The sequence below is a fragment of the Myotis myotis genome, unplaced genomic scaffold (assembly GCF_014108235.1).
Source record: "Myotis myotis isolate mMyoMyo1 unplaced genomic scaffold, mMyoMyo1.p scaffold_m19_p_3, whole genome shotgun sequence".
In the NCBI taxonomy this organism is placed as follows: domain Eukaryota; kingdom Metazoa; phylum Chordata; class Mammalia; order Chiroptera; family Vespertilionidae; genus Myotis; species Myotis myotis.
Window position 1 is genome coordinate 110,481,994 of NW_023416335.1, and position 9,483 is coordinate 110,491,476.

The 9,483-nt window shown below is 45.0% G+C and overlaps 1 pseudogene; it reads right to left on the reverse strand.

The window, feature by feature from the left end:
• Positions 1-7,984: 7,984 nt before the first annotated feature.
• LOC118650827 lies at positions 7,985-9,213 on the reverse strand (annotated as a pseudogene).
• Positions 9,214-9,483: the final 270 nt, after the last annotated feature.

Sequence of the window (9,483 nt, forward strand, 5' to 3'; positions counted from 1 at the left end):
TACAACCAAGATTACTTTATCCAGCAAAGCTATCATTCAGAATTGAAGGTCAGATAAAGAGCTTCACAGATAAGGAAAAGCTAAAGGAGTTCATCACCACCAAACCAGTATTATATGAAATGCTGAAAGGTATCCTTTAAGAAGGGGAAGAAGAAGAAAAAGGTAAAGATACAAATTATGAACAACAAATACGCATCTATCAACAAGTAAATCTAAAAATCAAGTGAATAAATAATCTGATGAACAGAATGAACTGTTGATTATAATAGAATCAGGGGCATAGAAAGGGAATGGACTGACTATTCTTGGGGGGGAAAGGGGTGTGGGGGATGCGGGAAGAGACTGGACAAAAATCCTGCACCTATGAAAGAGGACAGTGGGTGGGGAGTGAGGGCGGAGGATGGGGTGGGAACTGGGTGGAGGGAGTTATGGGGGGGAAAAAGAGGAACAAATGTAATAATCTGAACAATAAAGATTTAATTAAAAATAATGTTTTACTTAACAATTTTAATCTTTTAAAAAATATTTTTATTGATTTCAGAGAGGAAGGGAGAGGGAGAGAGAGATAGAAACAGCAATGATGAGAGAGAATCATTGCCGGAAGCCGGTCCATCCTTGCTGCTTGACACAGTCGCTGCAGGAAAGAAACATCTGCACAGCATATGTTTCAAGGGACCTGGCATATATAGCATACTGTTCTTAATATGTTTGCTCCCCTTATCGCTGTGTGTTTTAACCAAGGTCACTTCTCTGAGAAAGGTTGTTTCCCCAGGTAGGAATTTTTCCCTGAAGTCAGGGAGGGGATGCCTCTCCTAGAAAGGTTGTTTCCCCAGGTAGGAATTTTTCCCTGAAGTCAGGGAGGGGATGAAACTCCTTAACTAAGTGCCCCACTCCTTAACTAAGTGGCGGGTAGTTAATCACTACAAACAATCATGCTTAAGCTACATAATCTTTACTCCCTGGAATGGAGATAAGAAACGCCCTAACCTTTGTAATAGAAATTGACAGGATTAAAATCAACTGGTATAAATACGGATGTAACAAAACAATAAACAGCAGAACTTCGCTGGAGATCCAGACCAGAACTTGGCTGGAGATCCTGGCTAGAGATCCTGGCTAGCCTGCTGATCAACTGAACGCTGTCTCTGTGTCATTCCTTCTTCGCCGACTCCATCCACACATTTGGGGACCCCTGGACCTGCTGGGGTTGGACCCCGGCAAATCATTGATTGGTTGCCTCCTGCATGCCCCACACGGGGGATAAAGCCCTGCAACCCAGGCATGTGCCCTGGCCAGGAATCGAATTGTGACCTCCTGGTTCATAGATAAACTCTCAACCACTGAACCATGCTGGCCGGGCTACTTACCAATTTTTAGACTGCATGTGTGTCAATAATCTAGTCCATTCACATTAGGATTAATTTGTTGTTCTATTCAGGATGTTGCCTATTAGCTTGCCTTCTTGATAGATAGCCTCTATTTTCTGTGAATCTTCTAATTTATTATTGAACAAATCTCATCAGATTTGTTAATTACTTTATTTTGTTTTGTTTTGTTTTTTTAAACATATTTTATTGATTTTTTACAGAGAGGAAGGGAGAGGGATAGAGAGTTAGAAACATCGATGAGAGAGAAACATCCATCAGCTGCCTCCTGCACGCCTCCCACTGGGGATGTGCCCGTAACCAAGGTACATGCCCTTGGCCGTAATCGAACCTGGGACCCTTCAGTCTCCAGGCAGACGCTCTATCCACTGAGCCAAACCGATTAGGGCAATAACTTTAATATCAGAAAGTTTTTTGTCTAAATTTTAAGCTAGCTTCTAAATCTTAGACAAGACTTTCCTTATGCATTTTGTGACCATCATCCTTTCATTGTCAAATCCAATATATTTACTTCTCCCACATCCATTGCTGAGTTTACCAACATCAATTCTGTCTTAGACTACTCAACAGCTTCCCTAATTCTACTCTTGTGTCAAAATTAATGACAGAGAATTTAACCAAGGTAATTTAGGAGGGCCTGCATAAGGAGCTCTTGGCCTTCTATGGGTCATGAAAGCCCTACTTGAAAAACACTGTTTTATAGAAGTTCCCCCACCTCACCCCCAACTTCCTCATCTCCTGTATAAAAGAACTTCTCCTTTTTTAAAAAATAGGTATTTATTGATTTCACAGAAGAAGGGAGAGAGAGAGGGAAGGGGAAACATCAATGATAAGAGACTATCATTGATTAGCTGCCTCCTGCATAACCCCCACTGGGGACTGAGCCTGGAACCCGGACATGTGCCCTGACCAGGAATTGAGTCTTAACCTCCTGGTTCATAGGTTGACGCGCACCCACTGAGCCATGCTGAGCACCCAAATAAATCTTTTTTTTTTAATTAATCTTTATTTGTTCCTCCCCCCCCAATAACTCCCCTCCTTCCAGTTCCCATCCCACCCTCCGCCCTCACTCCCCACCCACTGTCCTCATCCATAGGTGCACGATTTTTGTCCAGTCTCTTCCTGCACCCCCCACACCCCTTTCCCCCTCAAGAATAGTCAGTCCATTCCCTTTCTATGTCCCTGATTCTGTTATAATCAACAGTTCATTCTGTTCATCAGACTATTTATTCACTTGATTCTTAGATTCACTTGTTGATAGATGCATATTTGTTGTTCATAATTTGTATCTTTACCTTTTTCTTCTTCTTCCTCTTCTTAAAGGATACCTTTCAGCATTTCATATAATACTGGTTTAGTGGTGATGAACTCCTTTAGCTTTTCCTTATCTGTGAAGCTCTTTATCTGACCTTCAATTCTGAATGATAGCTTTGCTGGATAAAGTAATCTTGGTTGTAGGTTCTTGGTATTCATCACTTTGAATATTTCTTGCCACTCCCTTCTGGCCTGCAAAGTTTCTGTTGAGAAATCAGCTGACAGTCATATGGGTATTCCCTTGTAGGTAACTGAGTTTCTTTCTCTTGCTGCTTTTAAGATTCTCTCTTTGTCTTTTGCTCTTGGCATTTTAATTATGATGTGTCTTGGTGTGGTCCTCTTTGGATTCCTTTTGTTTGGGGTTCTCTGCGCTTCCTGGACTTGTAAGTCTATTTTTTTCACCAGGTAGGGGAAGTTTTCTGTCATTATTTCTTCAAATAGGTTTTCAATATCTTGCTCTCTCTCATCTTCTGGCACCCCTATAATTCTGATGTTGGTACGCTTGAAGCTGTCCCAGAGGCTCCTTACACTATCTTTGTATTTTCGAATTCTTTTTTCATTTTGCTTTTCTGGTTGGGTGTTTTTTGCTTCTTCGCATTTCAAATCTTTGACTTGATTCTTGCGCTCCTCTGGTCTGCTGTTGGGAGTCTGTATAGTATTCTTTATTTCAGTCAGTGTATGCTTAATTTCTAGTTGGTTCTTTATCATAACATCGAGGGTCTCATTAGATTTCTTGTAGATCTCATTAAGCTTATCGGCGGCTTATGGACAGTTCTTGAGAGACCTTAAAAGTGTGGTTCTGAACTCTATATCTTCCATTGACAATTTTGTCCTATTTCTTTGTCTCCGCATTTTTTTTTATGCTTTCTTGGTGCACCCCCTAGTGGCCTTTGTGTGCAGTCTTGTTGTAGTTAAGCCTTGATTGTTATAGTTAATACTGGGGGGATTTGACTTCCAGGCCAACTGCTGTGAGAGTCAGCTGTGTCTGCAGTGGGAAAACTTCTGTCCTCTGGGGAGGTACTAATCTAGCCTTTGCCTGAGGCTATCTGGCAAATGGCTCTGTTCATGGCTTGGTCGGGGCAGGTCGCATGGGATCAAACAGGGCGGGAGGAGGGAGCAGTTATGGCTGCTCTCAGTCCCGTCCCCAGAGGCTCTGCCTCTCTGAGTCCCAGCAACCACTGCAAACCTCGGAGAGAAAGCTGCCCTCGCGTTCCGACCGATAGCAGACAGTCCCGCTACTCCTGTTTGAGTCTGGGTCCCTAGAGACTCTCCCAGAACTGGAACTCAGGGCCTGAGCCTCCCTCCATATTTAAAACGACAACCGCGCCCTCAGCCACCAGCCCGCTCCGCGGGCACCTCCGCACCTTTGTATTTTCCACACTGCGCCTCCTCTGAGTGTCGGTATGCTTTGCTCTTTCCTTCTAGTTGAAGAATTTCCCCTCAGCCAGCTTTCCTGTGGTTCTGGGTGATGTCCGCTCCATCTTTTAGTTGTATTTTTGAAGTGGTTGTGTGAGGCAGCAATCTCCGGTGTTTACCTATGCCGCCATCTTGGTTCTCCATAAGTCTTTTTTATTGAAGAAATACCTGGCTTGCAGTTTGAGATCAACACTTGCTACCTTCCAGCCATTCTCCACAAGTGGCCAGCCTTATCTGTTTCAAATTTACATCGTATTTTATGACTATTTCACTTAAAACCCTATTTATGGTTTCTCTATGCACTAGAATAAAACTCAAGTTCTTTAGCATGGCCTACAAGGCCCCACTTGAACCTACTCTTGCCTAGCTCTTCATCTCCATCTGGTGTCACTCTTTCCTTGAGTAGTGTGCTCTACCTTATTCATCTTCCAATTCCCAGGACAAGTTGAATTCTTGTCTTTTCTGCTGTCCATTACTCTAATGGGCTCTACTTAGGTCTCATTTTAAATGTTACTTCCTCAGAAAGGTCTTCCATGATCTGTAGTATAGGTCTACATTATTATTTTCTATAAGGAAGATCTATTTATTTCCTTCCTTGCACTCAACTGTAATCATTTCATGCATTTTGTTGATTCCCTGTTTGTTGGCTCTTTCTGGTCTAGTCTAGACTACACCTTCCATGATGGTAGGGATCATATCTGTCCTTTTCACTGTTATATCCCTAGCACTCATTGTAGTATCTGGCATTCCAAATATCTTTGGAATGATGGAGCAAAGATCTTAATAAAAATTCCACACTCTCTAATAACAATGACTAATTTTGTATCACCATGAAGCGTTAGTTGGTAAAACTTTTCCATCTTTCCCCAGCCGGGTGTTTCAGTTGGTTGATGTGTTGTCCTGTGTACCAAAAATGTTGTGCTCATACCTAGGTTTTGGGTTGGATCTCTGGGAGGCAACTGACCCATGTTTCCCTCACACATTGATGTTTCTCTTTCTTTCTCTTCTGTTCTATCTATCTATCTATCTATCTATCTATCTATTTATCTATCTCTGTCTCTCTCCCTGTCTTTCTCTTTCCCTTTCTCTCTCTCTAAAATCAGTAAACATATCCTTAGGTGAAGATTAAAAAAGATACAAACAGACAGAAAACAACAAAACTGGCTGGTGTGACTCAGTAGTTGAGTGTCAATCCATAAACCAGGAAATTACGGTTCAATTCCCAGACAGGGTACATGCCCAGGTTATGCGTTCAATCCCCAGCAGAAGGCATGCAGGAGGCAGCCAATCATTGATTCTCTCTCATCATTGATGTTTCTATCTCTCTGTCCATCTCCTCTCCTCTCTGAAATCAATAAAAACATATTTTAAAAAGCATACACCAAAACACAACTTTTCCCCAGGCCCGTTACCTTTGTCTTTCTCTCTCGTAAGCTCCAAGGGCCCTTCTCTTGCTTCTGTAACTTGTTTCCTGAGCCTATGTAGCCAAGCTGGTTCACTTTTACTACCTCTGTAACTTTCTAAATAAACTTTCTCTTACAAAAGAAAACAAAACAAAGCAAAACTTTTTCATTTATCCAGCTTAATAACTCCTTGGGCTTTGATTTCTTACAGGAAATGAGAGGAAGGGAATGTTCATAATTAGCTGGAAAAGTGAGAAGGGGTTATTTGGAGGTATTGGAATCCCAGAGATGAGAAGACAATAGGACAGAGAAGGATTTTCTATGAAGTGCATGCTATATAATAAAGAGTGAATATGCAAATTGACCATCACTCCACCACAAATATGGCAACACCTACAGCAGAAGCCGAGTTTTCGTAATGAGCCTTAACAAGAAATCAGCAGGGACATGAGGCTGCACCCCTCCACCCGATGGGGCTTGACAGGGGACCTCAAGCAGTGCCTCTCACCCTGGTGCCAGGCAGGGGGACCTTAGGCTGTGCCCCCCTCCTGGCAGGGCTTGACAGGGGATCTCAGGCGGTGCCCCCCTCCCTGCAGGGCTTGACAGGGGACCTCAGGCTACACCCCCTGCCCGGCAAGGCTTGACAGGGGACCTTAGGCTGTACCCCCAACCCCAGCGCCAGGCCGGGGAACCTCAGGCTGTGCCCCCTGCCTGGTGGGGCTTGACGGGGGACCTCAAGATGTGCCCTCCACCCCGGTGCTGGGCTGGGGGACCTCAGGCTGCTCCCCCCACCCCAGCACCAGTCCAGGGGACCTGAGGCCATTCCTCCCTCCTGACTGGGCTTGATAAGGGACCACAGACCATGTCCCCCACCTGCCTGCCACCTGCATCCCCCTGCCCCAGTGCTGGGCCAGGGGACCTCAGGCTGCTCCCCTCGCCCCGGGCCAGGGGGCTTCATGCCATGATTCTGGACCAGCGGGGCTTGACAGGGGACCTCAAGGTGCACCCCCTGCCCCAGCCAGGGCTGAGAGACCTCAGGCCGTGTCCTCCACCCTGGCACTGGGCCAGGGGACCTGCGGCTGTGCTCCCTGCCCATCGGGGCTTGACAAGGGTGGGACCAGCTAGGTCTGGATCTAGCCCAATTGGGGGGGGGGGCAGCCAGGTCTGGGTCTTGCGTGATTTTGAGGCACACATGGGTGGGTGGGGACTTGACTTTGGGTCCCATGGTGCGCCCCAGACTCTGAAAGGAGGAAGATATTCATATACATTTTACTAATTTTCTTTCATCTTTGACACTTCTATTATAGAGAAAGGGCAAATAGCAATAATAAAATATTTCCTCTAATTAATCCCTTTTTAATGTGCACAAATTTTGTGCACCAGGCCACTAGTATTATGTATAATTCCCTCATTTCAGTGAAGAAGAACCTGAGGCTCAACAAAGTCTAGGGTCACAAAGCTAACAAATGTTGGAATCAGGATCAAAGTCAAATCTGCTTTCTCCTCCAATCCTCGCATTGCTTTTCCAGGGATTGTTAATCAGCTGCAGTTCAGTTTCATAACTTGTAACACATATTATTAAGAAGGAATAAGTATTTAATGTATTTTAGGAAGGATGGTAACTTAAATCTCTATTTTTTTAAATTGAGTTTTCCTATCTATAGTTCATTCCGGGTTACTCTCAGCTTCTGATGTCATTCTGTGTCTTTATTTGTTTTAGAACTTGAATTTATCCATAATTTACTTTCTCTAGAATTATGTTTTTCAAATCACAGTTTGTAAGCTAAGAAATCAATTTGGTGGTTTGGAAACACTGTTTATTAAAAACAACAACAGCCCTGGCTGGTGTGGCTCAGTTGGTTGGGTGTCATCCTGTGCACTGAAGGATTGCTGGTTTGATTCTGGGTCAGTGGACGTGCCCAGGTTGTGGGCTTGATCCCCAGTCGGGAACATGCAGGAGGTAGCCATCAATGTGTTGCTCTCATGTTGATGCTTCTTTCACTCTCTCCCTCTCCCGTCTTCTCTCTCTCTGAAATTCAATAAACACACACACACACACACACACACACACACACACAACCCCCCTCAAAACCAATAGCAACAACAAAATGGAAGAAAACAGTACAGAGTATATTTAAATAGAGTAGAATATTATAAAATACAAAATCCACCTAAGGTAGTAAAGGCAATAATTTTCTAATGTAACTTTTATTTCAATTATGTAGTTATGTATATAGTTAGGTTTGTACTGGGTCTTTTTTTTTTTTTTTGGTTGGGTACAGTGAACTTTATTGATGGTGCACAACAAAGTAGGGCTCCCTATGCCCCTCCCTTTCTCCAGGGGGTCTGGGATGGAAATGGTGGTGAGGAGATTCTTAGTGTGTTGGGGGACCAATCTAGGTCAAGGACTCCCCAGCAGCTGAGGGCCTCTCTTCCTCTTGTTGGGACTGGTGGTCCAGGGGACTCTTACTCCTTGGAGCCCATGTGGACCACCACCACCCTGTTGCTGTAGCCAAATTCATTGTCATACCAGGAAATGAGCTTGACAAAGTGGTCATTGAGGGCAATGCCAGCCCTGGCATCAAAGGTGGAGGAGTGGGTATCACTGTTAAAGTCACAGGAGACAACCTGGTCTTCAGTATAGTCCAGGATGCCCTTGAGGGGGCCCTCTGATGCCTGCTTCACTACCTTCTTTTAAAAAAAATATATTTTTATTCATTTCAGAAGGAAGGAAGTGGGAGAGAGAAATAGAAACATCCATGATGAGAGAGAATCATGGATTGGCTGCCTCCTGCAAGTCCCCCACCAGGGATTGAGCCCACAACCCGGGCATGTGCCCTTGACCAGAATTGATCCCAGGACCCTCCAGTTCACAGGCTGATGCTCTATCCACTGAGCCAAACTGGCTAGGGCTTCACTACCTTCTTGATATCATCGTATTTGGCAGCTTTTTCTGGGCAGCAGGTCAGATCCACAACCGACACATTGGGGGTGGGGACACGGAAGGCTATGCCCGTGAGCTTCCCATTCAGCTCAGGGATGACCTTGCCCACAGCCTTGGCAGTGCCAGTAGAAGTAGACATGATGTTCTGGGCAGCCCCTCGGCCATCACACCACAGCTTCCCAGAGGGGCCATCCATGGTCTTCTGGGTGGCAGTGATGGCATGGGCTGTGGTCATGAGTCCCTCCACGATGCCAAAGTTGTTTGGATGACCTTGGCCAAGGGGAGCCAAGCAGTTGGTGGTGCAGGAGGCATTGCTGACAATCTTGAGGGAGTTGTCACACTTGTCATGGTTCACACCCATCACAAACATGGGGGCATCCGCAGAAGGGGAAGAGATGATGACCCTCTTGGCTCCGCCCTTCAAGTGAGCCCCAGCCTTCTCCATGGTAGTGAAGACACCGGTGGACTCCACAACATACTCGGCACCAGCATCATCCCATTTGATGTTGGCGGGATCTCGCTCCTGGAAGATGGAGATGGACTTTCCATTGATGACAAGCTTCCCGTTCTCGGCCTTGACTGTGCCTTTGAACTTGCCATGAGTAGAATCCTACTGGAACATGTAGACCATGTAGTTGAGGTCAATGAAGGGGTCATTGATGGCAACAGTATCCACTTGGCCAGAGTTAAAAGCAGCCCTGGTGACCAGGCACCCAATGCGGCCAAATCCGTTCACTCCAGCCTTCACCATCGTGTCTCAGGGTTGTGGCTGCTGGCACAGCACAGGAGGAAAGGCTGTCTGACCAACAGGAGGAGCAGAGAGCCTGTACTGGGTCTTTGTGTATAATATGTATCCTAGTGATTGTCATGGTCAAAAAAGTTTATAAGACAATTCTCTATAATGTATTCCTTTATACAGTGTTTTAAAGTATATAAGAATGATATGTTTACAGACTGTAAAACCTCAGAGGGAAGGCAGAGGAGGATGGAAGGTCAGAGAGATCAACCAATGAACTCATAT